The 23,648-nt window shown below is 48.8% G+C and overlaps 2 long non-coding RNA genes across 2 annotated transcripts; both read right to left on the bottom strand.

Moving 5' to 3' along the window:
• Positions 1 to 16,784: 16,784 nt before the first annotated feature.
• Positions 16,785 to 17,846, bottom strand: LOC131277429 (uncharacterized). Its single transcript, XR_009184601.2, has 2 exons — positions 17,600 to 17,846; positions 16,785 to 17,281 (listed from the first exon to the last, which is right to left on the bottom strand). It is a non-coding gene; the product is annotated as an uncharacterized lncRNA (long non-coding RNA).
• Positions 17,847 to 18,028: 182 nt separating this feature from the next.
• Positions 18,029 to 20,593, bottom strand: LOC139438481 (uncharacterized). The gene is made up of 4 exons (XR_011648154.1): positions 20,346 to 20,593; positions 19,566 to 19,611; positions 18,900 to 18,960; positions 18,029 to 18,624 (listed from the first exon to the last, which is right to left on the bottom strand). It is a non-coding gene; the product is annotated as an uncharacterized lncRNA (long non-coding RNA).
• Positions 20,594 to 23,648: the final 3,055 nt, after the last annotated feature.

Here is a 23,648-nt window from a genome sequence, read left to right on the forward strand (position 1 = left end):
CTGCGGGGGAAAAAATACGAACAGGAATGTCTATTAGCTGTGACATGGATAACAAAAGGTGGTAAATCCCTAAACAAATTTAAGTCTATTTATGGGGAGACCAGGGGGCGGGAGGGGGAGGGCAGGAGGGATCCTGGAGGGGGAGGAACAGTACAGGGGAGGAGGGACTTTGGGGGGTTGGAAGGAGAGTGGGGGTGGGGGAGGGACCGTGGGGGACTGTGGTGGGGGAAGGACTGTAGGGAGGGGTGGAGTGACTTTGGGGGTCAAGAGGGACCACGGGGGTAGGATGGTCCGTGGGGGGGGTAGGAGGGACCCTGCGCGGAGGAGTGACCCTGGGGGGAGGGGGCAGGCCGCCCTGCCCGTGGGCCTCGGGACCCTTATTCTGACACCGGGCCCCGCGCCGCAGGCCGGCAGGGCTGGGCGAGGACCCCCGACGGGACCCTGCACCCCCCGCCCGTCCCCTCCACACCCGGGGAAGCAGCGCCCCAGCCAGGCGCCGCCCTGCCCGGCCCCCACCCGGGCCCTGAGGGGCGCAGGACCGGCGGAGGTGCCGCGCACAACTTTCCGGGACCCCGCGCCCCGCCAAGGCGAGCTAGCAGAAACTTGAAGGGGCGCGGGACGGGCGCCCCCTCAGCGCAGCACGGGGAGGCTCGCTCGCCCACTTCTCCGCGCCTGGGGGGGTCCCCGCCCGGCCTGCGCCCGCCCCGACGCCACGCCGGGTACAACTTACCGCTTCCGCGGGGCGGGGGACGCGGGCGGGGTCCCGAGGCGCGGGGCCCAGCGCTCTGCGCAGCCCGCCCACGCCGCGGGCCACTCCACGTCCCTCGTGCCCTCCTGCGTCCCGGGGACTCCGCCGGAGGCCGCGCAGCAGTTCTCCGGGCGCCCCCAAACGCCGCGGTTTCTTCTGGCGCGGCGTCCACGTGCACTGGGCGGAGCTCCGACGCGGCCGCACTGCCCGCACCGCTGGCCAATGAGGTCTGGACCCGAAGGCGGGACTCCACCCTGAAGGGGGCGTGGCAGCCCCGTGACGGACAGTTCCCTGGATCCAATCAATGCGCGGTCCGTCTGGCGAAGGTTGTCGTGCTGCTGGCGGGGTGGGCCTACGCGGTCGCGGGATGCGGTGACTGGCAGTACACCAGCCACCCGGAGCGCGGGGTGAATCTCCGGGCTTGCGGAGGCGGGGCTCCAGCCACAGGGCGGGAACACCCGGAAAGGCGGAGCCGCGGGCTTCGTCAAAACCTGGCCTGCTGGCTTAGAACTGCAGTGCGAGGTTGTCTGGTCGCCTCATTGCTGGAGAGTGGCAGGACACGGGGATCCCCCCACAGCGGGGTTTCACCATCCTCAATTCACCTGGAGGCCGCCTGGCCTGGGTCGGGCGTGTCTGGGTCCCTGATGCCGGGCTGCCTTTGGGGGAAGCGCGTTCTGAAGTGGCTCTGGGCGGTCGCACCCCGACCTAGGCCCTCAGCGGGTCCAGTGCTCCTGCGCTCCTTCCTCCTCAGACTTGGCAGCTTGGCTTTTCTCAGGACAGTCTTCAGGAATGATTTCCCCTGGCCAGCATTCTGAGAACTTTGTTTTTCCCAAAGTGATTCTATTGATACATATTAATAAATCCTACCATACGTCAGTGCTTTGGTAACTCGCCTAGTTGTGCATGCATCACTTCAATCATTAGCAGTGTATTTTCATTATTTCAATCATAATAATAAACATGAAAACAAGAAACTTCACCCCTCAATCTGTTTCCCCTGCTGTACAGAGCTGCTAGTACTGGCTATAATAATATAATTATTTATTTATTAAATGGTTTTATTCAGAAATATTCACATACGATACTAAGGTGTATATTCAATGACTTTTATTATAATTGCAAAGTTGTGCGTTCATCATAACAAAAACCTTTAGAATTATTTCTTTACTCTGAGAAGAAAAACTCCACACTTCTTAGATGCCTTCCCTAGCCCTACGTAACCATTAATCAAAATTCATCTTTATAAATTGATTTATATTTATTTTATATAAGAGGAATGATACATCTTTTTAACTTTCCTTTGTACATTTCATAATTGAAATATAAACAATTAAAAAGGAAAAAAGAAAATACATTTGAATAAAAGCATCCATTTCTCAATTAAATTTATTGGATACATATAATTTTTTTTCAATGGTACAATATATTCCACAATATGTTTGGTTCATAGTATCACAATCATACAGTACTTGTCCATTGGTGTCTGGCTTGCTTCGTTCAACATAGTGTCCTCCAGGTTCATCCATTTTGCAAATGTTTTACTTCATTTCTTCCTGCGTAACAGTCCAACGTTTCACTATATCACAGTATGTTCACCCAACCTTCTGTTGACGGACACCTGGGTTGTTTCCAGCTTTTGGCAAACCGCTATGAACATAGGTGTGCAGATGTCAGTTCTTGTCACTGCTCTCAGTTGTTCTGGGTATATGCCCAAGAGTGGTATTGCAGGGTCACATGGGAAATCTATATTCAATTTCTTTAGAAACTGCCAAAGGGTCCTCCACAGTGTCTGTATCATTAAGTATTTCTACCTCTCCACATCCGCTCTGACACATGTAGTTCTTTGTCTTTTTAATAGTGACAATTCTGGTAGGTGTGAAATGATATCTCATTGCAGTTTTTTCTTTTTCTTTCTTATTTATTTTCTTTGTTTTGTTGTTTTATTATTTCATTGTTGCTTTGATTCGCATTTCCCTCATTCTTAGTGATGTACATTTGCACTAGCTCACAAAGGACACCCTTGCATCTGTTACCATCAACCATGATTCTCATCCACCTCTTGGATTACTGTGCTATTCAGTTCCTAGATTATTCTCTAGCATTCTGTCAATTGGCATTTACATCCCTACACTACCATTTCAGCCACGTCCCCTTTTATATACTAGTTGTTACTCACTATGTGTTACCATTCACTCTATACATTTCTACACTTTTGCAATAATGCTAATTAAAACTTCTACATACATTAAACATCAGTAGTCCATCTCAGTCCTCCTCTTATCTCCATTAAGAACCCACCACCTACCACCAGGTCTTGAGGATATTTTCTTACAATTTCTTCCAGAAATTTTATGGTTCTTGCTTTTATTTTTAGGTTTTTGTTCCATTTTTTATTAATTTTTGGATGAGGTGTGAGATAGGGGTCCTCTTTCCTTCTTTCTAGTATGGATATCAAATTCTTTCAGCACCATTTGTTGAATACCCTGTTGTCCCCGAGCTGTGTGGGTTTGACAGGCTAGTCAAAAAAATCTTGATCATACATGTGAGCATCTGTTTCTGAACCATAAATTTGGTTCCGTTGATCTCTGTGTCTGTCTTTACACCAATACCATGATGTTTTTAACACTATACCTAGCTAATATGACTTAAAGTCTGGAGACATGGGTTTGTTTATCTTTTATGATGATTCTGGCTATTCAGGACCACTTATCCTTCCAAATAAATTTGATGATCATGTTTTCAAAATTTTTTTATGCTAGTGGAATTTTTACTAGGATTGCATAGAATCTCTAAATCAATTTGAGTAGAATGGACATCTTAATTATAGTTAGTCTTCGATTCCATGAGCATGGAATGTTCATCCAGTTACTTAGAGCTTTTTAAAAATTTCTTTTAACATTGAGCTGCAGTTTTCTGAATACAAGTGCTGTATATTGTTGGTTAAGTTTATTCCTGACTATTTTAGTTTTATCTGTCATATTTTATTTTCACCACTCCTTTGGCACTTTTAGTTACTATTATTGATATAAACTTCTTTTCTAGACTCTCTTCCAGGCCTCACTCTCCTGACTTTTCTTTTCAGGCTCTAGCACACCCTTTAGTATTTCCTGAAAATCTGGTCTCTTGCTTAGAAATTCTCTCAGTTTCTGTTTATCTGTGAATATTTTATTTGTACCCTCAATTTTGAGAGCAGTTTTGCTGGATATAAGATTCTTGGCTGGAAGTTTTTCTCTGGTAGTATCTTAAACATATCAGAACACTGTCTTCTTGTCTCCATGGTTCTGGTGAGAAATCACTTCATCTTACTGGGTATTCCTTACATGTAATGCCTTGCTTTTCTCTTGCTGTTCTCAGAATTCTCTCTTTGTCTTTGGCAGCTGACGTTCTGATTAGCATGTGTCTCAGCATTTGTCTATTTGGATTTTTTTGGATGGGAGTATGTTGTGCTTCTTGAACATGGATATCTAGGTCCTTCAATAAGGTTGGAAAATTTTCTACCATTATTATTTCAAATATTACTTCTGCCCCTTTCCCCTTCTCTTCTCCTTCCGGGACACTCATGACACTTAACGTTTGCCTGCCTTTTGCTGTCATTTATTTCCCTGAGATCTTATTCAATTTTTCCCATTCTTTTCTTCATCTGTTTTTCTCTATGTTCATTTTCAGAGGCCATTTCTTCAAGCTCGCCAATCCTTTCTTCTGCCTCCTCAAATCAGTTATTACATGATTCTAATGTTTTCTAAAATTTCATTTATTGCACCTTTCACTCCCATAAGATCTATTTTTCTACGTAAGCTTTCAAATTCTTCTTTGCGCTCATCCAATGTGTTCTTAATATCCCTAGTCTCTTTACACTGTTTGGACATCTATGATTAGTTGTCTCAACTCCTTTACATCATCTGGAGGCTAATCTTGTTCCTTTAACTGGGCCATAGCTTCCTGTTTCTTGGTATGGATTGTAATGTTTTGTTGGTATCTTGGCATCTGGTTTATTAGAGTATTTATTCTGGGTGCAGTTTTTCTCTTTAGGGCTTCCTGCCCTGTCTCCCCTGCTGGTTGTGCAGTAGGAGTGAAGGGTGTAGTTGGCGCTATAAGCTGTGGAGGCTCAAGCTGCCCTCATTGCCCCAGGGACTGATCCTTCTCCCCACCTTCTCCGTTGCCAGGAGTAGGGACAGAGTCGCAGCTGTGTGAAACAATCCAAGTCATGCAAGCCTAGACTGTAGTTGCCCAGAGAGACTGGTGAAGCTTCATGCTCCTTTCTCCCCTGCCTGTGGCAGGGATGGAGCTGCAGGTGTGGGCAGCAATCTATGCAGTGCGGATCCAAGATGACCTCAGTTGCCCCAGTAGACTTCTGATTTTCAGTCTGGGCCAGCCAAAATGGACCTGCAGTTAGCTGGGTAGCCTGGTGCAGAGCCCACTAGCCTCCTCCCTGCCAGAGGTGGGGCTGAAGCCAACGCTAGCCCTTTCCTTTGAAAGAAACCGGTTCCTGTCCACACAGAGAGTTTGTCAGTAAGGCTTCCCCTCAGGCTGGGGGCGGAGTGAAATGGCGGCCACCAGCCTCTTTCCGACTTTGGCAGATTCACACCCCAGCTGTTCCTCAGGTTATACCTTAACTACTGGAGTCTACATATCAGTAGCCAAAGCAGTCCACCGTCTCCTGAGCCCTTGTTTTTGGGAAATGGGGCTTCCAATTCCCATCACAGAACAGCTCCTGGGGTGGCTCGTGCCATCAGAGCAGGACAATTACTAGCCTCGGCGGCTTGCCCGGTAATTTCCCAGAGAGGCTGGCGCAGGTCCCCGCAGCTTCCTCCCTGCTGGAGGTGGGACTGGGGCCGAGGCTAGAGCTGCATTCCGACCTCAATGGAAAGAAGCCAGTCCCCACCAGCACTGGGATTCCTAGTCTGCCCCGCTCCCCGTGGCTCCTGGCCTCTTTCTGACTTGGACATGTTGAAACTTTAGCTGTTCTCAGGATTATACTTTAGCCCACTGAGTTTACTCATCAGTAGCTGCAGTTGGTGCCCAACTGTCTCTTCCTCCCCCGTTTTTGGGAAGTGGAGCTTTCAATTCCAGTCACGGAAGAGCTCCCGAGTAGGCTTGTGCCTCCAATAGAGGATGGGCACCAGCCTGCCCATTTTTCAATTGGGTCATTTGTCTTTTTATTGTTGAGTTATAACATTTTTTTATTTTTTTTATTTTTTATTTTTAAAATATTTTTATTATTTATTTATTTTTTAAATTTCTCTCCCCTTTCCCCCACCCCCACCCAGGTTGTCTGTTCTCTGTGTCTATTTGCTGTGTGTTCTTCTTTGTCTGCTGTTGTTGCTGTCAGCGGCACAAGAATCTGTGTTTCTTTTTGTAGCATCATCTTGTGTGTCAGCTCTCCATGTGTGCAGCACCATTCTTGGGCAGGCTGCACTTTCTTTCACGCTGGGCGGCTCTCCTTACGGGGCACACTCCTTGAGTGTGGGGCTCCCCTATGTGGGGGACAATCCCCTGCATGGCACAGCACTCCTTGGGTGCATCAGCACTGCACATGGGCCAGCTCCACATGGGTCAAGGAAGCCCGGGGCTTGAACTGCAGACCTCCCATGTGGTAGATAGACACCCTAACCACTGGGCCAAGTCTGCTTCCCGTAACATCTTTTTATATATCCTAAATATTAAACCCTTATTGGATATGTGATTTCCAAATATTTTCTCCCATTGTGTTGGCTGTCTTTTCACCTTTTTGCCAAAGTCCTGTGAGGTGCTGAAGTGCTAAATTTTGAGAAGGTCCCATTAATCTATTTTTTCTTTCGTTGAATGTGCTTTGGGTATAAGGTCCAAGAATCTACCACCTACCACCAGGTCTTTAGGATGTTTCCCTACATTTTCTTATAATAGTTTTATGGTCCTGGCTTTTATATTTAGATCTATGGTCTATTTTGAGTTGATTCTTGTATACAGAGTGAAATATGGGTCCTCTTTCATTCCTTGGTTATAAATACCCAGTTGTCCCAGTACCATTTGTTGAAGAGACTGTTCTGTCCCATGAACGTGCACTTGGTAGGTTTGTCAAGAACAAGTTGGGGACTAAAAGCAGAACCAAAGTTGGAATTCCAACAAGATGATCATTGTGCTCTCACTTTCACCCTCCCCAAAGTCCTCCAACTGCTTCATCTGCACCAGAATTCCAGTTCTTTGTGCCTCCTGTGGGGCCTCCAGCATGGCAGCTGCTTACACTGTTTCTAACCTTCATTGGTGTGTATTTTGTATGAACCCAAAGTGGGTACACTGAGATTCTTTCTTTTAAAAAAAATCTTGTGGGGTGGGGGAGTGGGGGTATACAGGAACCTCTTATATTTTTTAATGTAACATTTGTTGTGATGTATATATCTTCAAAAAATACAATTTAGAGAAATGATGTATGGGAGGTGGGGATTGGGGTATATGGGAACCTCTTATGTTTTTAATGTTTTCTAATGTAATATTCTTTGTAATCTACTAACTTTAATTTAAAAAGTGTAAAATGAATAGATAAAGAAATAAATAAATGAGACATGGGGGGAAAAATCTCTGCTAGATGATAACTTCCTAGAGATGAGAGTAACATCTTTCATTCTGCACAAAGTACGTACACACACACCTTCAATAGACACATGGCAATTATGCTTAAACAACCAATGCCTGGGGATATCTGTTTTTCCAGAATGGCCAGTTCTTTCTCTCATCTTCGGATTGATAATTCCATATCAGGGGATGTCAGAGCCCAGAGGAAGTTAAAAAGTCAATCGTAATCAGCTAATGCATCTTTTTGCCTTCCCAAAGAGAGGATGCAACTCGAGCAGACTGATGCAACAAGTACACAGAGCCACTGGGTGCTCAGCTCTGGTGGCAGAGCACACCAGCTGTGCTCCTGGCTCCTGGTGCCTCTCAGGGACCCCAAAAGCTCTGGCCATGCCCTGCAGGTCACCTCTGTGCCTGCTTGAGAAAGTTTCCATCCTCGGCCTGGCCTCCAGCCCAGTCTGTGGGGAAGCCACCAAAGGACCTGCTTCCCAGAATGCACTGCCTCTTCCCTCTACGAGGCCAGCCCCAGCCTCACCCGCTGCTGGGCCACTTCCATCTTCTCTGCCTCGCCAGGGCTCTCACCCTCTTTCCGATCATTTTCTCCCAGATTGCTGCAGAAGCACAGACCAAATAAGAGGGTGGGAAGGGATCTTGAGGCCCATCCACCAGACACAGAGAACCCTGTCCACTCTAGCTCTGATTCTGTCCTCCCCCACGGGCAGGCAAGGGTGGGCCAGGTGAGTGGCCAGAGGGTTTTGGGAATGAAGAAACTTGAGCCAGCACCCAGACTGGATTTCATCCATGCTTTGGGGGTAAGCTTTCAGGTGTTCGCTCCTTCCAGGGGAGTAGAACAGCCAGTGCCATGTCTAAGGGAGGAGTTATTGCTCAATGGGCATTGGGTTTCTGTTTGGGGTGATGGACAGTTCTGGTAAAGGGTGGTGATGAGGGAAGCACAACACTGAGTGTGATCAACCGCACTGAATGCTATGCTCCAGAGGGCCGAGATGGGAAAGTCGATGTCGTTTGTACGTTTCCACAACTGGGTGAAGAGCCACTGAAGAGACAGTGACAATTAAATACAATACATGATCCTGGATGGGATCTAACAACAGAGGGGAAAAGTCTCAAGAGGATAATTCTGGGACATAAGAAAAAAAATTGGATTATAGACTGTCAGCTTTATCTCAAGGGAAAATTTCTTGAATTGAAAACTGCACTTCCCCCTATATTTTTGGCATATCACTTATGTAACCTAAACCTTCTTTAAAAAGAAAAGAAAATTGCACTTGTTTTTACATAAATGAATATCTTCTTCTTAGGAAATGGACATGCCTGTAAGAAGTATTCAAGAAGCATGAGTGCACAATCTACCCTGAAAGGTTTAGAAAAGACTTAGATGACAGATAGATGATGGAATGATGCAGCAAATGTGGCAAAATATTAGGCTGGTGGATGTGGGTATCTGGGGAAGTGGTTGGAGTTCTCTGTATGAGTTTTGTACTATTTTTGCAACTGAGCTTTCAAGTTTCAAATTATTTCAAAATAAAAAAATTTACAAAAAGAGAGAGTAGAGTGGTTGAGTATCTGCTTCCCATGTATGAAGTCGTCGGTTCAATCTCTGGTACCTCCTAAAAAAACAGAGGGGGGAAGCAGCTGTGGCTCAATCAGATCAGCTCCTGTCTACCATATGGGAGGCCGTGGGCTCATGTCCCGGGACCTCCTTTTGAAGGCAGGCTCGCCTACATGCTGCGGAGCACTGCCCACCCCACAAGTGCCACAGAGAGCCGACTGAGCAAGGTGACACAACAAAAGAAGGGAGACAAGTGAGAGCACAGAAGAGCACCCAGGGAATGGACACACAGAGCAGACAGCAAGCACACCACAAGGGGGAAGGGAAAATTTCAAAAATAAATAAATAAATAAATAAATAAATAAATAAATAAATAAATACAGACACAGAAGAATGCAGAGTGAGTGGACACAGAGAAGCAGCTGGCACACACAAAATAAAAACCACAGGAGAGAGGGTGGGATAAAAAAAGATGGGAGAGGATGTGGCTCAAGCAGCTGGATGCCTGCCTCCCACATGGGAGGTCCCGGTTCAGTTTTATGTACATCATCAAGAAGATGAGAGACACGAGTGGACACAGTGAGCAGAGAAAACAAGCAGATATTGTTAGCAGACAACTGATAGGAACAATGAACAATGACCAAACAACACAAGCAGGGAACAGATGTGGTTCAAGCTGTAGGATGCCAGCCTCCAATACGGGAGGTAGCAGGTTGGTTCTAGGTGCCTCCTAAGGAGGATGAGCAGACACAGTGAGCAACAATGAGCAGACAGTGAGCAGACAACAATAGCGAGCAAAAACAATGAGTAGACAATGCAGGAGCCATCTCCGTGGGGGGGGGAGGGGGCGGTTCAGGGTATATAATAAAAGAGAGAGTGAAACCCAGGATGCCAAGTTAGATTTGAATTTCAGGTAAACAAGGGGCACTAGAGTTTAGGTTAAGTATGTCAGACTCAAGATCCAATGATGGCCCTGTTAGACATCAATCTGGGACTGGAATAATCCACTCAAAACAAGCTCCCAGCCCAGCTGGGGGGGCACTCACCAAAGCATGAGGGAGGGTCTGGTTCCTTGAGGGTAGAGGGAGTGCTCTGGCTTTCAAAAGTCCCCTCTGGCCCCGTGCTTGTGACCCTGAGCTGGCTCCTCCTTTTGGCCACCTTCCTTTGACCATGACCTGCAATGATCATCCTTCCACACCAGGAAGGGGTCTTGTGTCACTCGTGCATGAGGAGCTAGATGCTTGGCTTCTTGGGGTTGGGGTGGGGCAGGGCAGATCTAGGTTCTGGACCTTTCCAAGGGGAGCTTAGAGAAGTCATCCTGGGTTTTCTGAGGGAGCAGACTTTGGCTGCCTGTCGGCACTTGGGATGAGGAGCACCCAGATGAGGCATGAATGGTTGGAAGACTGCAGAGAGTGGAAAGTGGCCGTGTGGCAGTGCACCAGGTGAGCCGAGGCCACACTGGGAGTCTGTCTTTGGGAAAGCCTACTGGCCTTGCACCCCGCAGACACACAGGTGTCCCCACTGCCAGGCCAGGCACAGGGAGAGGCTGGAAAAATTCCCTGAGAAATAATCCCCTTATCTTCTTGGCTTTGGTTATTGGTTTTGTTTGAAATTTTATTGTGGTAAAATACATATCACACAAAAGTTCCCATTTTAGCCATTTATAAATGCACAACTCAGTGTCATTTATTTCATTCATGTCACCTCCACCCACCACCCAAACTCTTCCATCACCCCAGATGGACCCCTGGCCCCATTAGGTATCACCACTCCCTGTGTCCCCACCACCAGCCCCTTGTCACCTCTGATGTTCTTTTTTTTTTCTTTGAGCAGTTTTGAAATGTGTTCATATATATCTCAATATTCTCATATATCTTCTTCAGGACTGTTTGGCAGTTCTTAAGAAATTTCAATGTAGGTGTGCCACATGGCCTGGAAATGCCACTACTGGGTATATACCCAGGAGAACTGAGAGCAGTGACATGAACAGACATCTGCACACCTGTGTTTGTAGTGACGTTATTCACAATTGCTTAAAGTTGGAAACAACCCAGGTGTCTATTAGCCAATGAATGGATAAACAAACTGTGGTATAGTCACACAATGGAACGTTATGCAGATGGAATACGTAGGTCACATGTCGTGAAGCCTATGACAACATGGGTGAACCTGGAGGGTATTATGGGGAGTGAAGCAAGCCAGACACAAAGGGACAAATACTGTAGGACTGAGCTATTATGAACTAATTATATTGTGTAACATACTGTATGATTCCATTTACATAAAACGCTAATATAAATCAATTCATAAACATGAATTAGATTAGTGATTATGCAGGGATGGGGAAGGACTGCTAAGGAGTATGGACTTTTTCTTTTTGGAGTAATGAAATTGTTCTAAAGTTTTTTGTGGTGATGAATGCACAAAATTGTGATTATACTAAAAGCCACCGATTATACTCTTTGGATAGATAGATTTTATGGTATGTGAATATATCTCTGATCTACTTTCTATTGCCATGAATTTACTTATTCTGGATATTTCATGTAAGTGAAACCAAACAATAGTGGCCTCCTGCACCTGGTCCTATCCCTCAGTACTGTGTCCCCACATTGCAATGTGGGTCAGAACTCCATTCCTGTTTTTACTGTTTGTTTTTGTTTCTAGGAGGTACCACAGATCAAACCTGGGCCCTTGTACATGGTAAGCAGGTGCTCAACCACTGAGCTACATCTGCTCCCCTCCTTTGTGTGGCTGAGTGACTTTCCATCAGCTGGCTGGATCACATTTTGCTTCCCCAGAATCTGCTGATGAATGCTTGGGTGGCCTCCACCTCTGGACTAACTCAAATAAAGCTGAAGTGAATGTTGGGGTACAAGAATCCATCCCAGCCACCTTTTTCAATTCTCTTGGGCAGAAACCTTAGAGTGGGATTGCCAAGTCCTAGGGTTATGCTACATTTAACTTTCTGAGAATCCACCAACCGGCCTTGCTTTTGATGCAGAGCGAGATGCCGAGACAGAAAACAGACCTAGGGGAGGGGGGACCTGGGATGTGACCTGGTGGGCATTTCCTTCTGTCATGCCAGGGGACAGAGGGACATCCTGATGGCAGGAAGAATGTCTTGGAGAGGTGACATCCCCTTTCTGAGGGAGGGGGTGGTTCAAGAGGCAGCCCAGTGGCTGCCAGGTGGGGTCTTCTTGGGAGCTGGGACCACAGATCTGACTCTGGAGCAGCTCCTCAGTCACACCCTGTCATCTCTTGACTGTGCAGCATCTACTTGGTACAGGAGCCTTCACTTGACTCTCAGCCTCAGGCTAGGGGTCACGGCTTGCTGACCTTGAGGGCCCAGCCTTGTTGGGGATCTGTGTCCAGTCAGTCCCAGGGAGGGGGGGAGCCGTGTGGCGGGGAGGTGGCCCCACCATGGGCACATGGGGCTCCAACCTCTGGCCATGGAGCCCTCCATGTCCTTGGCATGGAATGCAGGACATTGGCTCTGGGCAATGCCTGGGAGGCATGTTTGATGGCCCTCACCTGCCTTGGAAAAGCTGCAGGCAGGATGAACAGTTCCAAGGCCACCCAGTGCCCCTGGCAGCCCTGTCACCAGACAGTGGTGGGCCCCATTCCGCTCGGATGTCCATGCCTTGGGACCTCAGAGCAGAGCAGAACAGGTTGGTGGCTCTGACCGCTTGGCCCCCTGCCTGTGCCATCACTTTCCCCACATGTCTGCAGTGGCCCTCTCCTCACTGCGCTCTGCTCTCTTCTCCAGGAGGGGATGACACCTGCTCCCCATCATTGTCAGGCTCTTCAGGAGAATGACCCCTCCCCAGGGGTGGGAATTAGATCCCTCAGGATTCCTGATGCCACCTGGACACAGGAAGCCCTCCTCACATATTTAGGGAATGAACAACACTGACACAACACTGGAATCACCTCAAGCATGGGCACAGGAGGGGAAACTGAGGTAGTGGGTGCAGGCCACCCAACACCAATACTCCATGGGGCAGCACCAGGTCCACAGGCTACCCCACCCGGGTGGCTCCCAGGCCCACAGCGCCTCCTGGTGGAGACGCCAGAAGCACCAGAGCCAGCTGGTTACCTCAGGGGAGACCCCTGCCTGCACCCAGGTGGGGAACCAGATCCTCACCATCACCCAGGCGAGCTTGGCCCCGACGCTCAGCCTGCGCTGCTGTAACAAACACGACGGACACAGGAGCAGGCAGGAGGCATCTACCCTTTCACCGCTTCCGAGGCCAGAAGGCCAAACCTAAGGGTGCTTTCTCCAGGGTCTGTGGCTCCAGCTCTGGCCTGTCAGCCCCCTGACTGCTCCTGCCCCCATCACACAGCATCTGCCTTCTTCCAAGAGCCTCTGCTCTAAGACTCCAGCCACACAGGGTCAAGGCCCCTTCCAATTCTCTTTGGCCTCAAGTTAACCAATAACATCTTCCAAGATCCTACTCACAGATGAGTTCGTGCCTATGGGACCTGGGTTAGGCCTGGAGCTGGTCTTCGTGGGGGACCCCAGTCAGTCCAGAAGGGGTGGGCATACCCCTGTCTGCCTCCCCAGCCACCAGCACCTCACGGCCAGCTGGCCACCCTGAGGCCCACATGGATATCTTTGGGGAAGCTGGAAGGGGACAGGCCAGTGAGTGTCAAAGGGAGGAATTTTTGTCCAGGTGCTGGAAAAACAAGCTGAGATGTCCATCCATCTCAGCTTCCCAGGACTGTGGCATCCAAATGCCACCAACTGGGGACTTACGAGCAGAGATCTGTGGTCTTGGCCCTGTAGGCAAGACCCTGGAATCCTTAGCGTGGAGGCTTCTTGGTGGTGGTGGCAATCCTTGGTTCTCCACTCTGTCATCGTGTGGCCATCTCCCCAGTGTCCATTTGTGTCCATTCTCCCTCTTGGTATGAGGCCACCAGCCCTTTTGGATCAGGGCCCTCTCACCTCCAGTTTGCCTTAGTTTAGCGAATCATATCCACAAAGACCCAATTTCCAAATAAGGCTCCTTTCCCAGGACTGGGAGTTAGCTTGAATGTGTCTTCTAAGGGGATGCAGTTCACCCCATAACACCATCTCACCCAAAAGTGGTTTCTATGGAGCAAAACTTCAACCCAAAAACTCCATGTGGCTTAGGTGGGAAGCTGATGCATGATGGGACCATTTTCCAATCCTCAGGACTCCTTGGGCCCCCTGACCTTGGGGCTGGCAAGCCTGAGCTGCCACTGACAGTCACCCTCACTTAGGCCCCTGCTCCCCACAGTTGGGGCTGTTCTCTGTCCGCCCACCTGCTGCTGGGCAATCCTGCTGGGCCTCGTGCTTAGTTCAAGGGGAATGAGAAGGAGCCCGAGTTCCCAAAGGGGCAGAAAGTGCAGGCAGGAGCCATGTTGTATTCCTTCCCTCCTACCAGGGCCAGGACTGGGCCAGGGACCACCGGCCTCAGTCCATCAGCAATGCCACTTCAGGGTGAGGCTGCCTGGCCCGGCAAAGGGGAGCCTCAGCAGGAGCAGAGGTGCCACCAGGGAGTAGACACTGGGAGATCGTGCCGGGCAGGGAACCGGTGGAAACATGCATGGAGCATTCTGGAACCTTCACAGAGAGGCGAGGAGTTTGGGAAGTCAGAGGGAGGTGTTCTTGCTTTTCTTTGGCCACCAAGTGAGAGTGGCCACTTGGGGGAGGTCGGAGAGGAGGCTGGATGGCTGTCTGATGGGATAATGGGGCGTGGGGGTTCAGACGCCGGGGGGAATGGAGAGGGCCAGGAAGTGTTTGGAGTGGTAAGATGGGAGGGGCTTCAAGGACGCAGGGTGACCCCTGCTCTGGGCCTTTCCCCTTCTCTGCCCATGTGCCCCATGACCCACTCCCTGAGCATGTCCTGCAAGGAGCCCATTTTTGCCTACTGGAAAACACCTGCCTAGCTTTCCTGAGAGTTTCCCATAATTCCATGGCCACGGCATTCTTTCTTCATGTGCTAACACCCAGTGTTTTGTGGAAACTCCTCTGGGAACTGCTGGTACATTGGACCAGATCCCTGCTCTCTGGCCAGATGCCTGCATGGGGCCCCCCCAGCACCTGCCCTCAGCCACGTGTGTATGTACATGGGTCCTCTTCTCCTTCCTGACCCCCAGGCACCCCTCTTGTCACCCGCTTCACCTAGAGGCACCTCCCTGCCCCAGCCCCATACCCTGCCTCAAGCCCACCATTCACGCACGTCTGCCAGGGCAGCTCCTGGGGCACCCAGCCCCCTCCCCAGGGTGGAGTGTGCGCTCGCGGCCTTGTCATCTGGGTTCTGTACCAGCTCTTGGCCACTCTGCATCTCCAGACCTGACTGGCAACACCTTGGAGGGATGTGAAGCTGGGAGGATTCCCTCCTGAACCTTCTCAGCACCTGTTGGGTTCTGGACATGCCGGGTGATGGAACTGGGGGGGAGGTGGATGTGGGCACTGCGTGAGGAGAACAGCACCTGCTTCCCAGGTGGGGTGGTCCTGGAGCCCCACAGAGATGCTGGGAGGCACACCCGACCCCTGGGGGCACTTTATTTGGGGGGGGTGCCACATGAACATCCTCCCTGGAGGCCAGCAGAAGATGTCTGGGTGAGGTCCCCAGTTTGTCCCCAGGGCCAGACATGGGACACAAAGTGATTCAGGACACCAGGGTGCACACCGTGCTCTGGTCAGGGACCTCTGGGCTTACAGGTGGTGAGGCAAGGTGCCCACGATACCCTCCCCTGCCACATGAAGGGCTGTGAGAAGCAAGTATGGCAGAGCTGCCTGAAGCTGCGGTGGGTGGGGTGGGGCGAAGGGACCCCATGCCCTGGGGACAGCTCAGGGAGAGAGGGGCCCACGCACAACCACAGACAGCAGCGAGGGTTCCTGCAGCTGTTTACTTTGAAAATACAGGAACAGAAACCCACCAACAGGGAGCGACATCCTGTGTATATGTCAAATAAATCTTGGTTTGGGAGTGGATGTGCCTCAAGTGCTTGAGCCCCTGCCTTACAGGAAAGGTCCTGGTTTGGTTCCTGGTGCCTTCTGAAACAATAAAAACAAACAACAAGCAAAACAAACAAAGCCACCTCGGGGCAGCCACATGGCCCAGTTTGGTAGCCCCAAATGCATGTTCAGATTGGGGTCACAGGGATATTTTGGGCCTCAAAATTAATGTCAGTTCTGAGTCAGTGTCCAATAATCCCTGAGTGTCTGATCATTTCCTTTTCTCATGGGGAAAGCTGGGAGGAAGATGAACAGTATAAAAGGGGGAAGCATAGCAGGGTGCTACCTGAAGAAGACCCGGGCATCCCTTCAGTCAGGGCTTCCAGGTCTGTAAATGATCCTGATTTTGGAATTGACTGAGGGGGCATGACTGCTTTTTGGCACTTGATCTAAAATCCTTCTCTTATACAAATCAAGAAAGGATTGAGTAGATTTTCTATTTCACTTACACATATCCCACAATCCCCTACCCAATATCATAGGTTTCTGCAGGGCAGACTCTTGCGACTGCTGCTTTGAGTCTAGGGTCATTACACTAGCCACGCCCACTTGGTCTTTGTCAAGTGCTGCCACTTAGCTCCTGACACCCTGGCATTCCATCATCCCTGTTGTGTGGGAAAATTTCTTTCAAAAAAATCAAGCACAAAGTTTCTTAGATGCTATATAAAAGTGTTAGTAACCTGCCAATACCTGGAGACATTGCTGCCATGGATGACGCATTTTGGGCAAGAGGAATGTGTTGCCTTGGGCTTGACTCACCACCCGCTCAAAAGTCACATTTAAGAATTCTCAGTTGGGGGTAATTCTCAGATTACATTACCAAACTGTAAGGGAGTTTTGAGCTACTGTGGCATTTTGCTTTTTCCGTTGGTTAGTGCTTGGTGTGTGAGTTGTTGGAGAAATAACAAATTATCATGAAAAGCAGCGGCTTGAAGGAAGAATAACTTTATTTCTAGAACACATTAGTTCATGTGTGGGAAACACCCTATGCAGCACAATCTCCCCCATTTGAAATGTCTCCCCGAATGTTCTGGGTTTTTTACTTTGTCGTGGCAAACCACTGCGTCTGGCAGGAGCTCACAGGGGGCAGAGTCAGGATAATAAATGAGACACTCTGAGGAAGCCTCAAAGCGGACTTTTCTGGGGTGGGGTTTCCGTGGCTTCTTTCTGAGGCCCCAGTCCCCCCCAGGTCCAGCCTGAGGTTCAGGGAGTGCATTTGGTGCAGCTAAAGCTCCCTTTCGGGAGCAGCTGGATTCAGATTCTTTTTCTCCGGTGCGTGGGGACATCCCAGGGGCTGGTCTTCCTTTTGCTCCCTTTGGGGGTCCTTCCTGCCCCTTGGTCTTTTTCCGGTGTGTAATCCAGTGAAGGGCCCTCCGTACGATGTTGTTTCTTCTGGGTTCCTGGAAATCCTGTGTTTTTTCCAGGCCTGATGGGATCATCAAGAAAGGGTGTCAGGAAAATCTCTGATCTGGGTGAGGGGCTTCTCTTCCCTTGGCCTTGGGGATCCCTCAGCCCTTTTTCTGGTGGACGTTTTCTAAGGAGGACTTTAGATTGTCCCCCAATTGGAGAAGTGGCTGGAACGTGGTCCGATTATAGTGCTTCTTTGTACGGAGGGCTAAGAGAAGTCCTCCTGCCACAGGTGGCTCTCCCTGGTCTCCCTCCAGGATCCACCACCTGCGAAGTGGCCAGGCCCCCACTGGCTCCTCCCTGGGCGTGGCCTGAGAGGCCCCAGAAGCCAACGTACCTGATTCCAGGTTTAAGTCCACTGGGCTGGCCTGGACTTGTGGCTCTATGTCCACCCCAATGGACAGGGGGTTAGTTGGGCTGCTTGAAGTTGTAGCAGCAGCAGCCAGGTGTGCAGGGGTCAGGGGTAGAGGGCGACTGCCCAGGACACCCCTGCACAGCCTAGGATTGGCCCTGATTTCACTGGGCTGAATTAAGGGGAGGGAGAGGGCACAAGGGTGGGGTGCAGGGATGCCTCTTGCCCATGCCCTCTGTAGATGTTCTGAAGGTACAGAGGGCAGAGGGGAGAGGCAAGGCAAGGCAAGGGAAGGGGTGGGCAGGGGCAGGGAGCAGGACAGGGTTGTGGGGGAGGAAAGGGAGGAACAGAGGGCTGGCAGGTGGAATGGGCCAAAAGCCACCTGGGGCAGAGATGGAAGAGCTGCCGGTGGGGATGAGAGGAACTTTGGGAAGACGGTAAAAGAGGAGCGGGGTGTGGGAAGCCAGGATGCAGGGGTGAGTGGGCTCGGGGTAAAGGTCAAAAACAAGGTTGGGAATGTGGGGGGCAGTGCCAGGGAGGATTGTAGAAAGAGGGAAATGGCCAGTGGTGGGGAGGAGGGGGTGGTCAGGGTGGAATAAGGGGGGAAGGAGTAAAAGGGAGGGAAGGAGGAAGGAAATGAAAGGACCAGGATGGTGCCTGCAAAGGGAGGGTGGGCTTCCCCAGACACCACCTGGAGGGAGGTTCTCACCCCCAGCAGTGCTGCTGGGGCCTCCCACAGAGGGGCAGGTGGTTGTGCCCCTGGAGGGAAGAGTGGGCCGCCAGAGGCAAGTCTCCCAGAGGACCCTGCCAGAGATCTCACAGGCGGGTCACTCTGTGGGTGTGGAGGTCGCCTGGCGGCCAGACACCAGGCCACCAAAGGGGTCCCAGATGGAGCAGCACCCTCTGCACGGTCCCCCTTTGGCGGGCGGTCATCCCGGGGAGGTGGAAAGGCCCACGGGTGACAGGTGACGCGACTGTGTCTGGCCGGTCCAGGTTCCTTGCGCAGGGGGCTGCAGGAAAGAAATCAGAGGCTTTAGTCAGAGGAAGAAGGGGGCAGGGAGCCCTAGCAGGCCTGGCCGGGGAGGGGCTGCTGCTGCCTCCGTCCCAACTGATTGCTTGCATCCCGGGTTTCTCGCAGACATTTGACCCAATCCCCATGGCTTTCCTGTGCATTTGTTCTCTCTGTGGTCCCATTTCTTATCCCCCTGAGAGTGCTCTGGGAACCTGGAGAGCACAGGCCATGCTCAGGAGGGGGAGCAGGAAAGAGGGAATAAACAGGAATCACCTTTTCCGAGGAGGACTCACACCTGGTGTCCCCACGGCGCCTCCCTGGCAAGCTCTCCAAGCTGGGAAATCAGGAGACTGGGTTACAGGTGGTGAGGGCAGGAGGAAAACACCTGCTCTGGGGCTGCATGCCATAGCCTGTTGGGTGAGGCTTCTAGAGAAATAGATTCCAGGAGCTCCAAGAATGGGGAGATCATGTCCAATGGTCACGGGAAACAATGGAGGGGCTCACACACGCTTCATGGGCAATCATTTCTCAAGGACTTTCCCACGAATTGTATCATGTGATCCCTACAAATAGCCTGTTCATTCCTTCCAAAAAAAGCTATTTCACGGGAGGAATCTCAGGTTTAGTGTGCTTAAACTCTTTACCCCTAGCAGGCCACACAATTCCTGCTTTCCCATTCCACCAAGATTTGTTGCACTGTATCGCACACACGTTGTATGTCCAGCCTCTTCCCTCTTTCTTTGTCAGGATGTGTGGAGGATGTGAGAGTGTCCCAAGGTCTGAGAGTCTTCCTTGTGTTCATGGCCTCTGGGACCTCTGCTCTCTGAGAGGGTCTTTAACAACTTTGACAGGCTCAGACTAGGAAGGTGACTTTGGCTGTGCAGGATTGAGGCTTTGGTTCACCCTTGGAGCAGTTGTGTTGGGAGAACAGAACCTTACCTGTTAATTCACCCTTTTCCTCGATTCTCCTGCCTCTGCGCTGACACTGTCAAACCAAAAAAGAAGATAGGATCTCATGGGATACAAACTCTGTCTTTTCAAGGAAACCTTCAGAACCCTATCCATCAATAACGTATCCCTTGTAGTAGTCTGCTAAACCTTTTTAGGGAGTTAATTCCAATGATTATCTTTTCATCTTTGAATAACACATTTTTTTCTGGATGAGCTATCAATTGATTTTTAGTGGAGTCTTTTTTGAGAAGAGCCTTCTTATGAAGAGGACACAGAATCTGCACTCTAGAGGAGCAAGTGTGGCTTCACAGAAGGCTGCTGGTCCCTGATATCCCAACTTGGACAAGAACATGTCCTTGAGCCTTCCCAGGGCTCAGCACTGCTCTCCACACCAACCCTCCCACATGGAACCCGCTTGGCCAAGGGATACCTGCTGAGAGATATGAAGAGTGAGCAAGTGTTGAGAGACTGCCTTTAGTTGAATACCCTGAACTTCTTAAAACTTACAATCCATTGCCACCAGTATGACTGAATTTATCCTGGAGCCCTCTGCCACACCCACATGGACGATTTATGAGTTTTGAAATGAAACAGTTGCCCCACTTCAAAACAGCCTTCCCCTACCTGCTCCCTAGATGATAGGGTCTACTCTGTGAGAGGTTATTACTAAGGTGTCCCTCTGGGCCTACATAATGGGTGTAGAAAGTGAGAAGTGGGATAGGCAAAAACAGTGAGTCTCGACCATTAACTGATCCCAGGGTCCCTTACCTCACTCAAGTCCCGGTGTCGCTGGACTCTCCGAAATTTCACCTTCCTCTTCTTAGAGTGGGCCAAGATGGTGAAGAGCCCCACTCCAAGGAAGAGGAAGAAGAGAGATCCGAGTACCGCTGTGGCTGTGCTTTCGCTCAGCCACAGGGTACTGAACAGAATTAGAACGAACAGGAATGCCTCCATACTGCATACGCAATCGCTGCCTCAGGCAACTGGCCCTGAGCAAGCACATTTCAGCCTAGAGTTCTGAGGTGACATCACAGGGCCTCAAACAGTCACAGTGGTTCAGTTGGTGGGGGAGGGGATGACCAGAGGAAGGTGTCCCCACAGCCCATCCCCCCTTGTTCTCAGACCCCACCAACACCCTTCCTCATCCTCTTGTTCTCTCCATAGTTTTCTGTGGCTTCCTATTCTACAAATACACACTTAACTCACTTCATTGGTATATACTTTTAGTGTAATTTTCCATTTCACTCTGGGCAGAAATATATACTAACCAGTGTAGTAATTCATCATTTCCATCATGGCCTTTGACAATGTGACTTTCTCCCAGGAATTTTGCCAAAACTCTTGATTTACACCTAGAGACTCCTCTCAAGCCTAGTGGCCTGTTTTTTGTTTGTTTGCTTGCTTGCTTGTTTCTTTGTATGTGAGTGTGTGAAATACCCTGACATATATCAGAGTTTCTCCCCATGATCACTACTGAAATTTGAGGTTAGATATTTCTTTTTGGTAATGTTTTTGGTCAGATTTTTCTTTTAGGTAGAGAATTTACCTGAACTGGCAGGTCTTCTCTCTACCAGCTTTCTCCAGTGTCAACTTCCCCATCAGCTTCTTGACCCAGGGAACTTACAATTCAAGCCAAGTTCCTGTATGTATTCTCCCTTGACTTCAGGAGGGTTCTTTGTTTTTCATTAAAGTCTTTTCAGAAAACTTGCCATTTAATGTTTCACTTAATTAATATGATTAAAATTTTAATGTATTGAAGGATAACATTAGCTTAAAATCAAGTAGTAGAAAAATGAATATATTTAGACAAATTTAGCCTTGAGAACAATCATTGCCCACTCATAATAGTGTAAGCATAGAACCAAGATTTCACCAAAATTGTCAGAGACTATTTTTCATAAATTCTTATAATTAAAATTCAATTTAAGATGACAAGGCACTCAGAAATGACCTCCCACTTGAAAATATCACAATGCTGGATTATTTAGATTGAGCCCATTTTGAAAAATATTTCTGAGCTCTCCCGAACTTGGAATAAATCCTCAATGGACTACAGCAGTCACCACTACAAAAATTTCAGCAATGAAAATCAAAAGAGTATTAAACTTATGACTGGAACTAGAATGGAGAGACCACACTGCGTCCAGTTAGCCTTGGAATTGTGCCCAATGCATGGTCCTAGTGGTTTACTGGATGTGAGCCCCACTGAGGAACTGCCTTGCAACTTGGCTAATGGGAGGAGCTGGATATGTAATCCCATGTAATCAAAATGTCACATATCTGCTGCAAAAGATCTTTGTCTTTAATTGAAAAGAGGGACTTAGAAAAATTTAGGTGATGCCCAAGTGAATGAAACATCTAGCTTTTGTTGGTACTTGGTGGGAACTTGATAATTACTATCAAAATCTTCCTGAATAATGTATAACTGTAGCCTCTCCCTCATATAATCCAAGTATTTGAATTATACCATTCTCATGGAATGAGGATCCCAATGAAAGAAAGAGCATGAAAATCCATCCAAATTGTTCAGTCCATAGCATCTGGCAGAAACCAAGTCAAATCACCTTTCAACATCTTCTGAAGAGTCCTAAAGTTAAAACTCAAACATATTGCTCCTATTTTATACTTAGAAAATAGATGAGCAAACCATTTACCCTGAGCAAGATTGAAAAGAAACTTTGAGCAAGCAGCAGAAATTAAGTATGAACTGGAGATACTAAAAATGTATGAAGCTGGAGCAGTCTGATATGGTTATGAATTCCAAAAATAGAAATTGGTTTATGTTTTTAATCTGGGCATGATTAAGTGAGGAGTAGGGCTTTGAGTTGGCCATGTCATTAGGGCACTGAGTCCCTGCCTCTTGGTGGGTGGGGACTCACAGATCAAAGGCATGGCAAAGGACAGAGTTAAGGGTTTATGATGTTGGAGTTTGATGGTGAAGCCTTCAGCTGGGGCCCAGGACATGCTCACAGAGGAAAGAGAAGCCAGCCCCAGGAAGAGAGGAATGCTGAGCTCAGGAAGAAGCAAGCCCTGGGAAGAAAGGAATCCTGAACCCAGAGAGAAGCAAGGCCCTGGAAGGGAGGAACCCAGGAAGCCTGAACCCTCACAGTCTCCAGAGCCATCTTGCGCCAACATATGAAAATAGAATTTGGTGAGGAAAGTAAATTTTGCTTTATGGCCTGATATCTGTAAGCTCCTACCCCAAATAAATACCCTTTATAAAAAATAAACCCATTTCTGCTATTTTGTACCAGCACCTTTCTGGCTGACTAATACAGAAGCAGTATACAAAGTAAGCATGCTTAAAGAGTTTCAAAAGAATTCTCAGCTCTAGGCCTCCTTTATATTTCAGGCACACAGTCTCATAAGCATAGTCATCAGTATCAAGGGCTCCTTATTGGACCATTCTTCTTTGTTGTTCTTTGCCGTGACACTTGGGGATTATTGTTGTTCCACTGGGGAATGTGACAGAGCTCCTCTGGGTAGGAACTCAGCACTCCCTCAGTTGACGTTTGTAATTGCAACTACTATAAAAATACCCAACACATTTTTGTAAATTGTAGTTTTTGAAGATACATACATCATAAAAAATGTTACACTAAAAATTGTACTCCCCACATCCCCTACCCCACTCCTCCCACACCAACAACCTCCCCCATCATTGTGGCACACTCATCGCACTGAGTGAACACATTTTGGGGCACTGCTGCAGGTGGTAGATTCTTAAAGGAGATAAGAGCAGGGCTGAGATGGACTACTGATGTTTAATGTGTGTAGAAGTTTTAATTAACCTTACTGTAAAAGGCTGGAAACATATAGAGTTGACGGTAATATATTATAGTGAGTCATAGTTGGTGTATAAATGGGAATGTGGCTGAAAAGTGTAGTCTAGGGATGTACATGTCAATTCACAGAAAGCTAGAGAATATTCTAGGGAATGAATAACACAGTAAACCCAGAGGTGGCTGAGCATTGTGGTTGATGGTACAGATGCAAGAGTGTCCTATGTGAACTAGAGAAGATATACATCTGCAGATATACATATTGCAGGGTGGTAGGAATGTGGAGAAG

Source organism: Dasypus novemcinctus, assembly GCF_030445035.2.
Source record: "Dasypus novemcinctus isolate mDasNov1 chromosome 19 unlocalized genomic scaffold, mDasNov1.1.hap2 SUPER_19_unloc_1, whole genome shotgun sequence".
NCBI lineage: Eukaryota > Metazoa > Chordata > Mammalia > Cingulata > Dasypodidae > Dasypus > Dasypus novemcinctus.